Source organism: Salvelinus alpinus, chromosome 16 (genome assembly GCF_045679555.1).
Source record: "Salvelinus alpinus chromosome 16, SLU_Salpinus.1, whole genome shotgun sequence".
NCBI classification, from domain to species: domain Eukaryota; kingdom Metazoa; phylum Chordata; class Actinopteri; order Salmoniformes; family Salmonidae; genus Salvelinus; species Salvelinus alpinus.
Genome location: NC_092101.1, coordinates 25,463,754 through 25,482,240, shown reverse-complemented (window position 1 = coordinate 25,482,240; position 18,487 = coordinate 25,463,754). Strand labels below are relative to the sequence as shown.

Below are 18,487 nucleotides of genomic sequence, written 5' to 3'. Positions count from 1 at the left end.
GCCTCTCAAACACACAGCAGCCTCTATTTATCAAAGGGTGTTTCTCCCACCACCGCACTAAAGAATGCAAACAGCAACTTGTCTGGATTGGCCCAACCATGAAATTACCTTAATTTTGCTCACTCAGCAAGCTCAACACCATATGAATGGCTGTAAAATAAAGAACTCTGGGCTGAATTCACAGGAAGGAGGCAAAGGTCATCTGTAGTTTTCAGAATTGTGTATTTGTGTTACCTACGTGTTTCTATGAGTTTGCAACAGTTATTTTCTCCCATAGGATTTCTTACCCTGCCACTGTGTGTAGATAAGCGTCTATTGTTTGAGTGTTTACTTGTGTATGTTGTGGTGTTTGTGTGCTCGCTTGTAAGTTCTTTAACTGTTGCTTCAGTCCAGAGGCTACTTCTCCTCATTACTGGCCTGTCTGGCAGCCAGCCAACCACGATCTCCCTCTCAATTCTCATTCTCTATCCTCAGCCAACCACACACTCTTTCAGTCCCCATTATCCAATCCTAATCCAGATGGTAATGACTAGATGGGATACACCTTTTGTCAGATTTGACTTTTCCTAGCAGGTTTAGGAGAATTTACACAGCAGGTTTGGCTAATTAACGTAGCAGGTTAAGATAATTAGTTTAAGGATAGGAAGAGGGTTAGGGTTGGAAGGCCACTGACCACCTGACCTTCAACACAAGTGAAAGCAGTCTTCTCTGACCTGTACTATCCTAGTTAATACTCTCACATACATACATACATACATACATACATACATACATACATACATACATACATACATACATACATACATACATACATACATACATACACACATACATACATACACACATATACACTCCTTCTTACTGCACTGAATGTCCTTGATGTTCGTTTTGTTGTTTATCTTTCCCCGTCTTATCACAAGACATCCCATTAAATGACTTGGCACCACACTGACACTTCCTGTTTGTACATTATAGTAATGGCAGTTTCAGAAGCACCTTGAGCTGGTCACAATGCATTATCTGGGGCAACATTTTTATATACGGTTCTGTATAATAGTGGCACCAATTAGGCTACTGTCACAAAACTCAATTATTTGTCCTCACATCAACAAAAGGTACACGGAATGCCTATTATTTGATTAATAGTCTAAATGGCATGATTTACTGTACCTAGCCGAAGACTACATCCTACATCTTTGTCAAGGAGACTTGCAATTGTTACAGAAGCTAAAGCATAAATGGTAAAGGGCTCTACATTGATCCTGAGGGAAGTCGCATTTTTATGCGCACTATGTCATAAGATGGCGCCGGAGAAGAAGGCAGACGTTTTACGTGCCCCCAGCCGATTGTGTTTTTTTGTTCGTTTTTTTGTGTTGTTTTTAACTTATTTTGTACATAATGTTGCCAGTACCGTCTCTTATGACCAAAAATAACTTCTAGACATTAGGACTGCGATTACTCACCACGGACTAGCAGAATCCTTTTTTTCCTGTCATGACTAACGAGCCCGACTCAAAGGATATACTGCTTCCTCGGGAACAGGCCCCGATCCCCGTGAACTACGTGAAGAGGAGGCGTAGAAAGAGGGGCCGAAGGTTGGGCTGCCTTCTGAGAATTCGTAGGCGATCGAATAAACCCCCACTTCCCTCCATTCTGCTAGCAAATGTGCAATCTTTGGAGAATACATTTGCCGAGTTACACGGAAGATTGAACTACCAACGGGACATTAAAAACTGTAATACTTCACGGAGTCGTGGCTGAACGACGGCAATATCAACATATGGCTGGCTGGTTATACAATGTAACGGCAGGATAGAACAACGGCGTCTGGTAAGATAAGAGGCGACGGTCTATGTATTTTTGGAAACAACAGCTTGTGCACGATATCAAAGGAAGTCTCAAGCTGCTCGCCTGAGGTAGAGTATCTCATGATAAGCTGTAGACCACACTACCCACGAGAGAGTTTTCATCTGTATTCTTTGTAGCTGTTTACATACCACCACAGTCAGAGGCTGGCACTAAGACAGCATTGAATGAGCTGTATTCCGCCATAAGCAAACAAGAAAATGTTCACACAGAGGCGGCTTTAATGCAGGGAAACTTAAATCCATTTTACCAAATTTCTATCAGCATGTTAAATATGCAACCAGAGGAAAAATAACTCTGGACCACCTATACTCCACCCACAGAGATGCATACAGAGCTCTCCCCCACCCTCCAATTGGCAAATCTGACCGTTCTGCTAGCACAGACTGGAATATGTTCTGGGATTCCTCCAATGGCATTGAGGAGTACACCACATCAGTCATTGGCTTCACCAATAAGTGCATGACGTCGTCCCCACAGTGACCGTACCTACATACCCCAACCAGAAGCCATGGATTACAGGCAGCATCTGCACTGAACTAAGGGCTAGAGCTGTCGCTTTCAAGGAGCGGGACTCTAACCCTGAAGCTTATAAGAAACCCCGCTATGCCCTTCGACGAACCATCAAACAGGCAAAGTGTCAATACAGGACTAAGATTGAGTCGTACTACACTGGCTCTGATGCTCGTCGGATGTGGCAGGGCTTGCAAACCATTACAGACTACAAAGGGAAGCACAGCCGAGAGCTGCCCAGTGACACAAGCCTACCAGATGAGCTGAACTACTTCTATGCTCGCTTCGAGGCAAATAACACTGAAACATGCATGAGAGCACCAGCTGTTCCAGAAGACTGTGTGATCACACTCTCCGCAGCCGATGTGAGTAAGACCTTTAAGTTAGGTCAGTACCTAGTCACAGGAAAAAAAACACAGCCATTTTCCCATCAAAGAGAGGAGTCAAAAAAAGCAGAAATAGAGATAAAATGAATCACTAACCTTTGATGATCTTCATCAGATGACACTCATAGGACTTCATGTTACACAATACATGTATGTTTTGTTTGATAAAGTTCATATTTATATCCAAAAATCTTAGTTTACATTGGCGCGTTATGTTCAGTAATGTTTTGCCTCCAAAACATCTGGTGATTTTGCAGAGAGCCACATCAATTTACAGAAATACTCATAATAAACATTGATAAAAGATACAAGTGTTATACATGGAACTTTAGATTAACTTCTCCTTAATGCAACCGCTGTGTCAGATTTCAAAAAAACTTTACGGAAATAGCACACCATGCAATAATCTGAGTATGGCGCTCAGACACAAAAACAAGCCATACAGGTACCCGCCATGTTGTGGAGTCAACAGAAGTCAGAAATAGCATTATAAATATTAACTTACCTTTGATGATCTTCATCAGAATGCACTCCCAGGAATCCCAGTTCCACAATAAATGTTTGTTTTGTTCGATAAAGTCCAAATACCTCCTTTTTGTTCGCGCCTTCAGTTCACAAATCCAAATTCACGATGCGCAGGCCAGGCGAAAAGTCAAAAAATTCCATTACAGTTCGTAGAAACATGTCAAACGATGTATAGAATCAATCTTTAGGATGTTTTTGACATAAATCTTCAATAATGTTTCAACCGGAGAATTCCTTTGTCTTTAGAAATGAAAAGGAACGCAGCTACCTCTCACGGGAGCGCGCCTGAATGAGCTCATGGCCTTCTGGCAGACCCTTTACTCAATCAGCTCTTATTCTCTCCTCCTTTACAGTAGAAGCCTGAACCAAGGTCCTAAAGACTGTTGACATCTAGTGGAAGCCTTAGGAAGTGCAATCGGACCAAATTTCCACTGTATCTTGGATAGGCAAAGAGTTGAAAAACTACAAACCTCAGATTTCCCACTTCCTGGTTGGATTTTTTCTCAGGTTTTTGTCTGCCATATGAGTTATGTTATACTCACAGATATCATTCAAACAGTTTTAGAAACTTCAGAGTGTTTTCTATCCTAATCTACTAATAATATGCATATCTTAGCTTCTGGGCCTGAGTAGCAGTCAGTTTACTCTGGGCACCTTATTCATCCAAGCTACTCAATACTGCCCCCCAGCCATAAGAAGTTAAACAGGTCAACATTCACAAGGCCGCAGGGCCAGACGGATTACCAGGACGTGTACTGCGAGCATCCACTGACATTTTCAACCTCTCCCTGTCCGAGTCTGTAATACCAACATGTTTTAAGCAGACCACCATAGTCCCTGTGCCCAAGAACACTAAGGTAACCTACCTAAATGACTACCGACCACGTAGCACTCACATCTGTAGCCAGGTAGTGCTTTGAAAGGCTGGTCATGGCTCACATCAACACCATCTTCCCAGAAACCCTACACCCACTCCAATTTGCATACCGCCCCAAGAGATCCACAGATGATACAATCTATGGCACTCCACACTGCCCTTTCCAACCTGGAGAAAAGGAACACCTATGTGAGAATGCTATTCATTGACTACAGCTCAGCTCAACACCTTAGTGCCCTCAAAGCTCATCAATAAACTAAAGACCCTGGGACTAAACACCTCCCTCTGCAACTGGATCCTGGACTTCCTGATGGGCCGCCTCCAGGTGGTAAGGGTAGGTACATAACACATCCACCACACTGATCCTCAACACAGGGGCCCCTCAGGGGTGCGTGCTCAGTCCGCTCCTGTACTCCCTGTTCACTCATGACTGCACAGCCAGGCACGACTCCAACACCATCATTAAATTTGCTGATGACACAACAGTAGTAGGCCTGATCACCGACAACGACGAGACAGCCTATAGGGAGGAGGTCAGAGACCTGGTGGTGTGGTGCCAGGACAACAATCTCTCTCTCAACGTGATCAAGACAAAGGAGATGATTGTGGACTACAGGAAAGTTCACGTCACATGGTGTCCACATCACCAACAAACTAACATGGTCCAAGCACACCAAGACAGTCATGAAGAGGGCACGACAAAACATATTCCCCCTCAGGAGACTGAAAAGATTTGGCATGGGTCCTCAGATCCTCAAAAGCTGCACCATCGAGAGCATCCTGACTGATTGCATCACTGCCTGGTATGGCAACTGCTCGGCCGACCGCAAGGCACTACAGAGGGTAGTGCGAACGGCCCAGTACATCACTGGGGCCAAGCTTCCTGCCATCCAGGACCTATATACCAGGCGGTGTCAGAGGAAGGCCCTAAAAAGACTCCAGCGCACCCTAGTCATAGACTGTTTTCTCTGCTACCGCACAGCAAGCGGTACCGTAGCGCCAAGTCTAGGTTCAAGAGGCTTCTAAACAGCTTCTACCCCCAAGCCATAAGACTCCTGAACATCTAGTCAACTGGCTACCCAGACTATTTGAATTGTCCCCACCCCCCACCCCCTCTTCACACCACTGCTACTCTCTGTTGTCATCTATGCACAGACAATTGAATAACTCTAACTACATGTACATACCACCTCAACTAACCAGTGCCCCCACACATTGATCCTGTACCGGTACCCCCCCTGTATATCGTCTCACTATTGTTATTTTACTGCTGTTCTTTAATTACTTGTTACTTGTATCTCTTATTCTTATGTATTCAGTAGGAGCATTTTCCACCATACAGTTCCTCTCATTAGATGGGACAATGCCCTTATGTTTGGCTGAGAAAATTGGAATCGATTGTAGAGAACAGAAAAAGAACCAGCTGAAATGAATCTGCTCAGTTTTGCAGGTTAAACGATAATGCTCGATGTAGGGAGTTTGGACAATGCTGTGAAAAAAACATGGGAATAAAAAAACTCTAAAATAATGCTCTACACACAGTTTCAGATTATATCCAGAGAAGGTTACATGATAATGCTCAGGTGGCGGCAATTAATTGATGCTGTCCAAATTGCCAAGAGCACTGTTATTTTCTAAGCAGCCTGCCTATTTACATTTATCCTGGACAAAAGCCTGGAATGGATCTCCCCCTTCGCAGTCATGGCCATTACCAACCTCTCACCTTTATCACATACTGTATATCTTTATGCATAATACTTGCCAAAGAGTATTTAAAAAGAGAGATCACAGAAATGTGGAAGACCACAGTATCTCCAATTGAATGGTGCCAATTTGAGAAAAGAATAATCCCTCTACTGCCTCCAATAGACAGGGATTAAGCATACCCCTATAAAGGTGTTCTGGAGAGTCTTTGCTGGGGCCCCTTGATATAGCTTTTCCAGCTCCACTACAGCTGGAGGGCAGTTGGACAAAAAAAACAATGGGGAGGGATGAAATGCAGAGCCCCACTTTGGCTAATTGATTGGAATTCTGTTGACCATGTGTTCTTCCTTGCACTGCACTGGGGGGTGTTTAATGTGGACCACATTCTAGGAGAGTGGACGGCTCTCAGCCCAGTTTGGCGACAGTGGATTAAAATACTTAACATTTAGAGGTGGTTTCTGTGTGGCATTGTCACCTTATTGCAATGAACTGTTCTGCCCAGTGGACAGGAGCGATTCACTATGTCCAAAATGTTCGAAACATATTTGTAACTCTTTGTGTAACTTTTTCTAGAAATCAGTTTAATGTGTGAAAACACTCTAGCCCCAGAAAGAGTTTCCATCCTAGAAACACCCTCTATGTGATACTGGTAACCCCACTGGTACCCCGTGTATGTAGCCAAGTTATCGTTACCCAACAGTGCCTATATTTATTCCACGTGTTATTATTTTTCTGTTATTTCCATTTTTTTTATCTCTGTATTGTTGGGAAGGGCCTGTAAGAAAGCATTTCAATGTTAGTGTACACCTGTTGTTTACGAAGCATGTGACAAATAACATTTGATTTGATTTGATATTTCCACAGTCACAGAAGGCTGAGGCCCAGAGAAAGTATTACCCTACCCCCAACAGTGCCTTTCTTATCTAGTTCCACCATTTCCCATGTAACATCTCCATATTAGGTTTATATCTCCAACCAAAATGCTCCTATCTTAAGATATTGTGGGTAGAATGAAAGTAGCAGTGTAATGTACAAACCAATGATGTCAGCTTGTTATTGACTCTCCAAGTTGAATGACTGAGCAAAGGATAGGGGGTGGGGTGGAATCTATCTATTGCAGTCAGTGACCAGCCAGGCAAAAGTGGGTTTACAAGCGAATGTGGGGGATGGGTGGGATCCTGCAGTCTCGTTCCCGCAGACAAAATCTCTCCCAGTCCTGCGCAGCTTTTAAATAGTTTACAATAATCTCTCCCCTGTATTCTGATGAGAACTCAATTAGAATAGCTAGGAGCAGAGGCTGCCATTATGGACAAAGTGGAACGTCACGACAGAGATAATTGAGGGTAATGTTGAAATGGATAACATATTACAACCTCTCATAGCAAACAGAGGGTAGAATTCAACAAATGTTTTGCTTAACGAAGGAGGTGCAAATTTATTAAAAGGGGAAAAATACTAAATTACACATTACGTAACATGTTTAACAGGAAATGCCTCTCCGTTGCTGCCAAAACCACAGTCCTGACTCAGACTGCATAGGGGAGTAAGAGCAAAGGAGGAGTTGGACGATCACACACACTTTTCTCTCCCACCCCTCAGCACACAGGAAAAAATATTCGGTGTACATTTTTGTGGTGCCTTATAAATTCCTTATCAGATTCGGGTTTGTATTCATATAGTCAAAATGAGATGTACATACATACACACCATCTAAATTGATATTGAGCTATTTCTAACTCTATTTTACAATGATGGTGAGTTCACGTGAAACTGTATTAATAACTTGTTATTTGATACACATTAAAAACTCACAAATTACTAAAACAACATGGAAGCATACTTACAAAACCTGCAAACAAAAAAACTGGTTTATCTATAAAAGCACAACCCATTTGTTTACATATTATGTAAAATAAATCACTATAAATAAATATATTAATGCAGATCTCACAGGATGGTTTACATCGAAATTGCAGAAACAATTACCAACTTGTATTATTTTGGTTTCAAATAAGAGCATTTTCTCTCTTCTATGCTATGTAGTTTCCTCTGTCTTCTCTTTGGAGGACAGTTAACTGTCTGAGTTAGATTTACCATTTGTAAATGTTAATGTACAGAGGTTTGGATCGATTCACAAATAGAACAGCCCAGGCTCCACGCGTATCGACTGAAAGAAAAGTATGCAATCTCAAGCAGCACTTGGTTGTGCTCCTGACTAATTTATTCACTTATCTACAGTAGGAGTTTCAATCTTAATGATTTAAGTTACACTCAAATTATACCATATCAGAGTATTTACATTACTGAGTCTTTATAAAGCTATATAACACAAAATCCTTCTTTGCTAGAAACTTTGCTAGAAATTCTCAAGTAACTTTTCCTTGCCCTGTAAATATAATTTCCTTCCGCTATCTACAGGCATATCTAGATGCTGCGGACATTTCAAATACTAATTCTATACCATCACACATAATTTATAGGCAGAGAGAAGAAATGTCTCCCTGTCAGTGGAGAAGGATGGTTGGGATGTAATCAATGGCTTGCATTGTCAGGGTTTAACGGCAAAGGCCATCTACTGGCTCTGCTGTCTAGATGGCCAGGGTCACGTAAAGTTGTGGAGACCTCCTAGGGGCTTTAGATCTATTGAGCGTGGCACTGGAACCTCATTAGTAGAAAGAGAAAAGGTAACTCTGTTGGACGAAATACAGCATGTACAATCAAAGCAGAAAGATTTGTGACCCGTTGCCATGAAAACAGGACAACCAGTGGAGCACAAACATTGTAAATACCACCAATATTTATCTGTTTACTCTTCTTCCCCTACTATTCATACTACAACCATTTGCACATTGTTAAACACACTGTACATAGCCGATCAAATAAAATTTGATACATCTTTATCCTTTTGAAACCTTTGAGTGCAATGTTTACTGTACATTTTTTAAATGTTTTTTGTTGATGTTGATTTTTGTTTCTTCTCACTTTTGTTTCTTCTTTATTTCACTTGATTGGCAATGTAAACATATGCTTCCCATGCCAATAAAGCCTGATTGAATTGAAAAGGGGGAATCGTTCTCTCTCTCCATCTCACTGTCACACACACACACCTTCATGCAATACAACAGGCGCCATCATACAGTATTTTACACATCATGATATGACCATGGATTCCTGAAGACTATTGCTAGAGCCTTCTCCTGAGATCCCAGCGAGGGGTGAGATGTCTGAAAATAACAGCCTTACTTCTTCCCCTCTTTTCCCTACCACTGTTCACTTGTCTCTCCCTGGTGTGTGCAGTAATGGCCATTACACTGGCAGTCCTCTGCCCAGAGGAGCTTCAGACTCTACTCTGCCTCTCATCACTCCCCCGCTTTGTTTCCAGAGACTCCCTCCTCAGTGCTTTTGAGTTGTCTCAAACAGCTCATTCTTATCTTGTCTCTACTCTCTATCCTCACCTCACTGGCCTATTCACCCAAGACTAAAATGTAGAATTATGATTCCAACCTACAAAGCTAAATAGAAATCTGAATATCCTCCTTATCTAAATCTTGTAGGGTTTGGGAGTGTGTTGGTGACATGAAACCTTAAGCATATTTGGCTATCATTTAAAGATGTTGCATGTTACATTTCAGCAAACTATATTAGGCATACTCTCTTACTTTACAGTATCATGATACAAACAAAAACATCTGTTGCAGGGGCGTGAACTATTGTAATATTATTCATGTTTTCAACCAATGAGAATGAAAGCCAATCGTGAAACAGGAAGACGCTGCAGTTTGTACACGTGTAACAGAGTATCCTTTCCCTATCCCGACCTGGGATGCGTTCAGTTCGATTCAATGTTTGCTAAGTTGCGTGACGGTTTATACAGAATTACATTTGTCCCTAAAACGTTTTTCAATGTTCTTGAACATACTTTGAGATGGAGGCTGTTGAGGGGAGGATGGCTCATAATAATGTCCGGAATGGAGTGAATGAATGGTATCAAACACATGAAAACCCCCCAAAATATTTTGACACCATTCCATTGACTCCATTCCGGACATTATTATGAGCCGTCCTCCCCTCAACAGCCTCCATTTGTGATGTATTTAAAGGGTAGCGGTGCATTTTGAACCCAAAATCTGGTTAGCTGTGTGTGCACTAGTAGCGGCCAATAATATTATACAATAATTTCTAATCGTATAATGCCACAATCCAACAAAGATCCTGCTTACATCAATGTAGGCCTTTAGAAATAACCAATGGTTAGGCCTAGATTAGATTGTTTGTTAGATTGTTATTTATACATGATCATAACCAGAGTAATTAGATCAGGACAGGCTTCATTATTCTTAACAGTGGATATTTTGTTGCTGTTGTGTATTTGTATCATCATAGCTAGTTTTTCTCTGTGGAACTGGGACATCTGTTCATTAGCACCATCTTGTTTTAAAGGTCCAATGCAGCTGTTTTATAGCAATATCAAATCATTTCTGGGTGACAATGAAGTACCTTAGTGTGATTTGTTTTCAATTAAAATGATCAAAAACTAAAATGATCAAAAACAAACAAAAATAGCTTCTTAGCCATTTCTCAAGAAAAAATATAGCTAAGACTGTTCTGAGTGGGGAGGGAAAAACTGCAAATTTGCTGTTATTGGCAGAGAGGTTAGGAACTCTCTTTCTTATTGGTGTATTAACTAATTTACCGCCTTGTGAGGCAGGCCAAAACTATCCCACCAAAACAGGCTGAAATTTCAGGCGGTCTTTTCAAACAGCTCTTATACTATTTCACAGTATTATTCCAACCTCAGTGTGGAAATATATAAACTCAGCAAAAAAAGAAACATCCCTTTTTCAGGAACCTGTCTTTCAAAGACAATTCATAAAAATCCAAATAACTTCACAGATCTTCATTGTAAAGGGTTTAAACACTTTTTCCCATGCTTGTTAAATTAACCATAAATAATTAATGAATATGCACCTGTGGAACGGTCATTAAGACACTAACAGCTTACAGATGGTAGGCAGATAAGGTTACTGTTATGAAAACTTAGGACACTAAAGAGGCCTTTCTACTGACTGAAAAACACCAAAAGAAAGATGCCCAGGGTCCCTGCTCATCTGCGTGAATGTGCCTTAGGCATGCTGCAAGGAGGCATGAGAACTGCAGATGTGGCCAGGGCAATAAATTGCAATGTCCGTACTGTGAGACGCCTAAGACAGAGCTACAGGGAGACAGGACGGACAGCTGATCGTCCTCGCAGTGGCAGACCACGTGTTACAACACCTGCACAGGATCGGTACATCTGAACATCACACCTGTGGAACAGGTACAGGATGGCAACAACAACTGCCCGAGTTACACCAGTAACGCACAACCCTCCATCAGTGCTCAGACTGTCCGCAATAGGCTGAGAGGCTGAACTGAGGGCTTGTAGGCCTGATGTAAGGCAGGTCCTCACCAGACATCACCGGCAACAACGTCGCCTATGGGCACAAACCCACCGTCACTGGACCAGACAGGACTGGTTTTGTCTCACCAGGGGTGATGGTTGGATTCCCGTTTATAGTCGAAGGAATGAGCGTTACACTGTGGCCTGTACTCTGGAGCAGGATCGATTTGGAGGTGGAGAGTCTGTCATGGTCTGGGGCGGTGTGTCACAGCATCATCGGACTGAGCTTGTTGTCATTGCAGGCAATTTTAACGCTGTGCGTTACAGGGAAGACATCCTCCCTCATGTGGTAGCCTTCCTGCAGGCTCATCCTGACATGACCCTCCAGCATGACAATGCCACCAGCCAAACTGCTCATTCTGTGCGTGATTTCCTGCAAGACAGGAATGTCAGTGTTCTGCCATGGCCAGTGAAGAGCCCGGATCTCAATCCCATTGAGCACGTCTGGGACCTGTTGGATCGGCGGGTGAGGGCTAGGGCCATTCCCCCCAGAAATGTCCGGGAACTTGCAGGTGCCTTGGTGGAAGAGTGGGGTAACATCTCACAGCAAGAACTGGCAAATCTGGTGAGGAGGAGATGCACTGCAGTACTTAATGCAGCTGGTGGCCACACCAAATACTGACTGTTACTTTTGATTTTGACCCCCCCCCCTTTGTTCAGGGACACATTATTACATTTCTGTTAGTCACATGTCTGTGGAACTTGTTCAGTTTATGTCTCAGTTGTTGAATCTTAATCTTAATAATCTACAAATATTTACACATGTTAAGTTTGCTGAAAATAAACACAGTTGACAGTGAGAGGACGTTTCTTTTTTTGCTGAGTTTATATATATATATATATAACATAGGAGAATCATCTTTTTTGACTGCACTGGGCCTGTAACAGGTCAAACCAATTTTTATATCTACCATATTCACATCTATTTAGCTTCCAAGAATAGATGGTTAACTTGATAGCTCGCTAGCAAGCTAACTTAACAATTTAGCATTGTGCTACATTATCCTGGCACTGCCACCCCGTTTTACTGCAGTTTAGACCCTTCTTTGGGAAGTCGTTCAACTTTAGTTTCCAAATTTTATATTTTATATATTTTTTTGTTGTAGATTTAGTAGCTAGCTGTTTAGACAAGACACATCTGCTGTTATTTACAAACACACCAGATGTTTTTTGTTATGTTTTTACATAATTCACCTATTTCAGGCCAGTGTGTGATAAATTATGTTGTAGATATTAGCATTCTTTTATAGAGATTTCTGCATCTGCGACAAAAATGTGTTTAGTGCTCTAATGTGTATTTTCTATAAAGACTATTCCAACAACATTAGGTATATAGGTACATAAAACACTGCTTTATACTGCGACACTTATTTTAATGTTTTTGTGTCCTCCAGTTTCTACCTAACTGCAGAGAATTGGCTGCCTCATTTTTGCCTGGAGAGTCACCTCCTCCGTGTTTCAGTGTCTGAAGCCGTTGGCTGGTTGTGAACCGTTTGGCTCTTTCTCCACTAGCAAGCAACCTTACAATGTACCCCAATTGCTCTTCAATGTAATTTTTAAAAAGGATTTATCAAATGCTACACTTATGTAATCAAAACACATGGCTCATTTGGGATTTTAACTACCAAGCTGCCATCTCGGAGTAGACTTATAACGCTTTATTGTGACTATATTTTAGAAAATAGCGGTGGAGGAGGAGATTCCATATAAGGAGCACAGCAGAGAAGGCACCCCTTGTGTAATCTGGGCATTTAAGTAAGTGTTTTCTTGGCTTTTCTCGTGATTGTAGGTCATATACAATATACTACGAGACGCATTCATTGTACACTATTGTTTGTAGGTGGTTATGATCAATTGTTTCAGTGTCACGGACATTTATTTTGGTGATTTCACAAAGGTGGGGGATGGGCAGCGTCAGCGTGTGTCCGCGCGCGCATGTGTATGAATGTGTGTGTATGTAAATATGTGCGCGTGTGGTGACTAGAAGCTTGCTTCCTACGCCTGTCTACAACTTCACCGGGTGTGTAAGGTTGTTTGTTAGCCACTTTAAATGTATGATGATGATTATCAGCACAGCCAAGCATTTTAGCTGAACCATTAGAAAAGTTTTATCTGAGGGGTTGAAAACAGATTTGTAGCCACAAATCTAGCTGTAATGTAAGCTTTATTGTGACACATGGACACAAATAAACATGTTACACCATTAACTGTGGCTAGTTATACAAAATGGATTTGGATATGTGGAAACATTTATTTAGCCATATGTTAACTTATATATAATAAAGAAGCAAAATCAGAGCTTATTGACAAAATCAGCAATGTAACACATGAGTGTGGGGGAAGGGAACTCCGAGTCGGAGAGTGCTACTCTAGTGGCGCATTTACCCCGTGTGTTACCCAAAAGGCTCAGACTTTTCAGTTTCCATCTGCACCTTGTCGCACTAGGCCATGGCGGACCTGCTCTCACTTGGGGCCAAAGCCAGACCACTGGTACTTTTCAGCTTTCATTTACATAACAATGGCTCACTGAACTTGAACACCTTTTCACAAAGCAAATGTTTTGATTATGCAGAGGTTGTTGAGTGTGCATTTTAGAAGTCCTCAGTGTCAGCCCTAGCTATGGCAACACAATGTCACTAATATAACATAAGGGTGTATACACTACTAGTGTAACTGGTGTTATAGTCGAAAAGCAGCATAGCTCAACTTAATGACACAGCATTAGCCTAGTTGATGTCCAGGGATGCTGGCACATGTTGACTCCAATGCTTCCCACAGTTGTATCAAGAATGGTTCACCACCCAAAGGACATCCAGCCAACTTGACACAACTGTGGGAAGCATTGGAGTCAACATGGGCCAGCATACCTGTGGAAACTGTTGAGCGTGAAAAACCCAGCAGCATTTCCGTTCTTGACACAAACCGGTCCGTCTGTCACATACTACCATACCCTGTTGAAAGGCTCTTAAATATGTTGTCTTGCCCATTCACCCTCATACACAATCCGTCTGTCTCAAGGCTTAAAAATCCATCATTAACCTGACTCCTCCCCTTCATCTACACTGACAGAAGTGGATTTAATAAGTGACATCAAGAAGAGATCATAGCTTTAACCAGGATACACCTGGTCAGTCTGTCATGGAAAGTTCCAGTTGTATTGCTTGACCTAAGAATTTATATTGAATTGAAATGTTGCAGGTAAACCTAGCTCCTGTTTAAGATGGTATTGACCCAGTATTGTCTGACCACTATGCTTTATTATATTATGGGGATATTCAATCAGTGAAATGATCTATTAAAACAATAGAACAAAGGCCTAACACAACACTAGCCTAGTTAATGATCTGCTTTACACACAAGATGCCAATATTTATATTTCATATAGACATTAAGTTGATCATATTTACATAGCTTAAAGTCTCACCCTCTTATGTAGCTAGTGGTGGACTAGCTCAGTTATGTAACAGGTGCTTGACAGTATGAAGGAACATGTGGGGGAGGGGTGGGATGAGTGGATTTCAGTTCTTCAGCAGCAGTTCTTTGTTTCATAGACTGCCAGGACCATGACAGAACAAGACATAAATACAAAATCATCTATCAATAGTTCTCATACCAACCCATATTTAATTTAAATGGCACACATAGGCAGAGAATTTTACAATCAGAAATACAGTCAGAAATATGATCTTAGTTCAGGCTAGTTCTTATTGTGTGTTCACTTGCTTTATAATTGGAAACTTGGGACTACTGATGAAACTCCCGGATAAGCCAAATTCCATGTGCGCTTCCAATTTGCGAATACTAGTGGGAAACCTGGATAGCATCGTTGTACCCCACGTTTCCCAGTTAGGCTAGACAGTTCAGAATTTTCTTCTTGCAAGGAGCATGTGAACGCAACCTTACACCAGTAGGCTATATGACAGTTGGTTTCTTTTAAACCTTCACAATGAGCCTTATTTAGCCTAAATAATGTATTGAGCCAAAGGGAAATCAAGTGACATGACTGACGGAGCTAGACTTATCCTAGGCCCAATAGTAATAATGCTGACCTCTACGCTAATCTGAAGCGGGTTCAGCTTGGAAGGAATGATGAAGCTCCGTTGAGGGTTAGGATAAATAAAAAAGGTATAATGCGTAGCTAGAGAGATGAGAAGTTAACTCTTCTTCATAAGCTAATATAAATCAGTGCCAGGCTGTGTGTTGGGGACCTTTCCGTTGCTCTGTAATTTGTTTTTCCTCTGGGGAAGCCCAGGGAGACGAACAGCAGCAGCAGCCCCTCTCCTCTTCTCTCCCTGTTGACACTTATCACATGGTGTGTGTTGTGACCCCAGAGGTCAAGTTTAACATGCTGAATGCCCCTGAACCCAGAGCACCCTCCCACTTTGGAGTAGTGCCTCTAAGTCCCAAGGCATACCTTCCCTGTGCTTGAAGCGATCTTTGCTGACTGTGTGATAGGTGATGGCCTCTGTGATTTCTGTGTCCACGGGATGTTTTTCGTAGGTCGTGACACGTGAACACCGGCAATCATTTCCTGTTTAACGTAGGTGGGGGGTTGTGGCTGAGGGGCTTTGCTGCTGTCGGTCGCTTTATTTTTACCATCCTATCGTCATAAATTAGGGGATGGTTCTTCTTCAAATGATTGAATATATTTGTCGTGTTTCCTCTTGTTGTCGCCACAATGCTGAAGCACTTTGTAACAACAGTTGCATTTGGTTGACATTGGTTTGCCTGTAGCTGAAATACTGCCATACCACCAAATCAACGTTCTCGTTAGCACTAGCAGGACTCATGTTTCTGACACACACAGGGGTAAAGCCACATTGTTTCTAAACCTCATACTGTACTGTATTTGGTAAAGCCCTTTCTCTCCTCACCAGCATCTAACTGTACACTCCCAGCGGGGATGCTTGTGATTGGCCAGCATGTGCGGGCCATGCAGAGTGAGAACCCACTTATGATTGGTTAGCATCCTCTGTGCATGTAAAGAGTGAATGAATGGGGAGTAGTTATTCTCATATTAACGCAGTTTCTAAGAAATTAGAATATGGATATTGCACATGTCAATATCACAATTTCGATCAGAATTTGATTAATCATGCAAACCTAATAGTGAAACACGCTGGGAAGAATGATTGTATTGGTCAAGCAGAGCGATCAATGGAGGAGGAGGCAGCTTTTCTTTGGAGCACATTAAATGTAGGCCAATGTGCAAAAAAAATAAATTCTTCAGTGAATTAGGATAAAGGCAGGTTTAGGGCTCTAATCAATATACATCACAGAAATTCAGCATTGCAGCGTGATATAAATTTAAAGGCAATGTTCCTGCATTAGCGGAGACGGCGTTCATGGTAAACGCTGCAGATGCCGGCTCAATTGGAAATTACTTTAACATTTCTATCGTCCAATTTGTAACGCTTCAGCAATACAGATTGAATAGATCCCTTACTCTTTCCTAGTAACAGTAAGCTAAGAATGACCGGCTTGGTGACAAAGGCTGTGTTTACATGGGCTGGTCTTTTAGATGGTGTGCACAACTTCCTGAGAAGTCTGACCTAATATTAGAAATCACGTGAATCATATGAACCAGTCAAGGACTGTATGCCATACCAATCAAATGGTAGTCTCTTATTTCACTGACCTGAGTTTAGGACTAATAAATGCGCAGCGGTCTAAGGTGCTGCATCTCAGACCCTGGTTCGATCCTGGGCTGTGTCACAACCGGCCGTGATTGGGAGTCCCATAGGGCGGCACACAATTGGCCCAGTGTTGTCTGGGTTATGGTTTGGCCGGGGTAGGTCATTGTAAATAAGAATTTGTTCTTAACTGACTTGCCTAGTTAAATAAGTTTAAAAAAAGAAAAGTGCTAGTTGATTGGCTATGATGCTCATATCCTTTATTTTAAACCAAGAGGAGAGGTGTTCTATTTAGGCCTAAACTTGAGCACAATGACTCGATTCTGTGCTATGCTATCTATTAAATTGAATTGAAGTTATCAATGATTTAGCATAGACCATTTTATGTGTCATAGATGGCCTAATTAAACTGTTCACTGCAGCTTTCAATGGGGCTTGGTCTGTGGCAACAGATCTGTCTTACCCTTGGTCACGAGGAAGACTGAAAAGGAGTAGGGACTTGGAAGCAAAGTAGAGGGTGGTAATTGACCATTGAAGGTGACTTTAGATTGTCTTACCATGGGTATCAAAAAATGTGTTGCACAAGTTAAACAGTTAAACCTTCATGTCCATTATTAGGATTATCTCATTTAAATTTCTGGCTCACATGAAATAGCCTGGTGGTTGTATACTGTACAATGAACTACACACCGTGTGAATGATGAGCCAAAGTCTAGATTCCAGAATCAGGGAAGTAGGTTATAAGTCAAACACAATAACTAAACAAACACAGCAGAATGTATGCTGCAATGATAATATAGCAAGCTACCAAACACGTTAAACTGCTATTTAATGACATGCTGGGTCTGTAGGATCTCGCTCTTCCTGTGCTGAGCCAAGTAGTCTGACTAGCTTGCTAAGCATTTCCAGGGTCTGTATACGTACAGTAAAATGCTAGCCTACCTTTGCCCATCTTAGAAACTCTGCTATGGAATGTGATCTGTGCTGCGATAACAGTGGGGGAAGGAAAGGGAGAGGAGGAGTTCCCTTACTCATAGGTCATGTAGGCCATCACTTACAACATCTCTTAAAGCTTTAATTAAATACTAATCCCTGGGGTATACTGTATTGACTCTCATCAAATAGCAAGAGGATCCCCTCTCTTAGCACCTTTTCATCTGAAAACTGTGTTACTTAGGCTAGGCTATTTACTGATTTTTGGCATCAAGGACCATCCTGCTTCGGCTTATTAGTTAGACAAATCTAAAGGCTCTAATTTAGTGAAACGTATACTGTTGCTTGCTGAAGTAGTATGGAGAAGCAGATTTGAAGATTATAATTGGTTGACTTCTGTTTGTGGGTTAGCCTTACACTAAAGGTTGAGTGAGATGGCAATTTAGTTTAACGCTTATTAATTTATTTGAATCAGAATCTCTTTTTCTTTTGTCCTCAGACTGAAGAGGGATACTGTCATATCTGAATGACGTTCGGGCACATGGTAAGCACATTAACCTCCCTCTATAACCAAGCTGATATCTGAGCTAAATCTTTAAGGTTGATTTTC

The 18,487-nt window shown here is 41.7% G+C and overlaps 1 protein-coding gene across 7 annotated transcripts in view; it reads left to right on the top strand.

Annotated features, from left to right (window-relative positions):
• The first annotated feature begins 12,794 nt into the window (after positions 1 to 12,794).
• Positions 12,795 to 18,487, top strand: part of tbl1xr1a (TBL1X/Y related 1a) — a 31,189-nt gene continuing 25,496 nt past the window's right edge. For 3 of the 7 annotated variants that reach the window (XM_071345574.1, XM_071345580.1, XM_071345573.1), the window contains exons 1-2: positions 12,795 to 13,066; positions 18,377 to 18,421. The gene's annotated coding sequence lies outside the window, so the exon portion shown is untranslated. The remainder of the gene's footprint in view (positions 13,067 to 18,376; positions 18,422 to 18,487) is intronic. The other 4 variants (XM_071345577.1, XM_071345578.1, XM_071345575.1 and 1 more) reach the window with 3 other exon arrangements.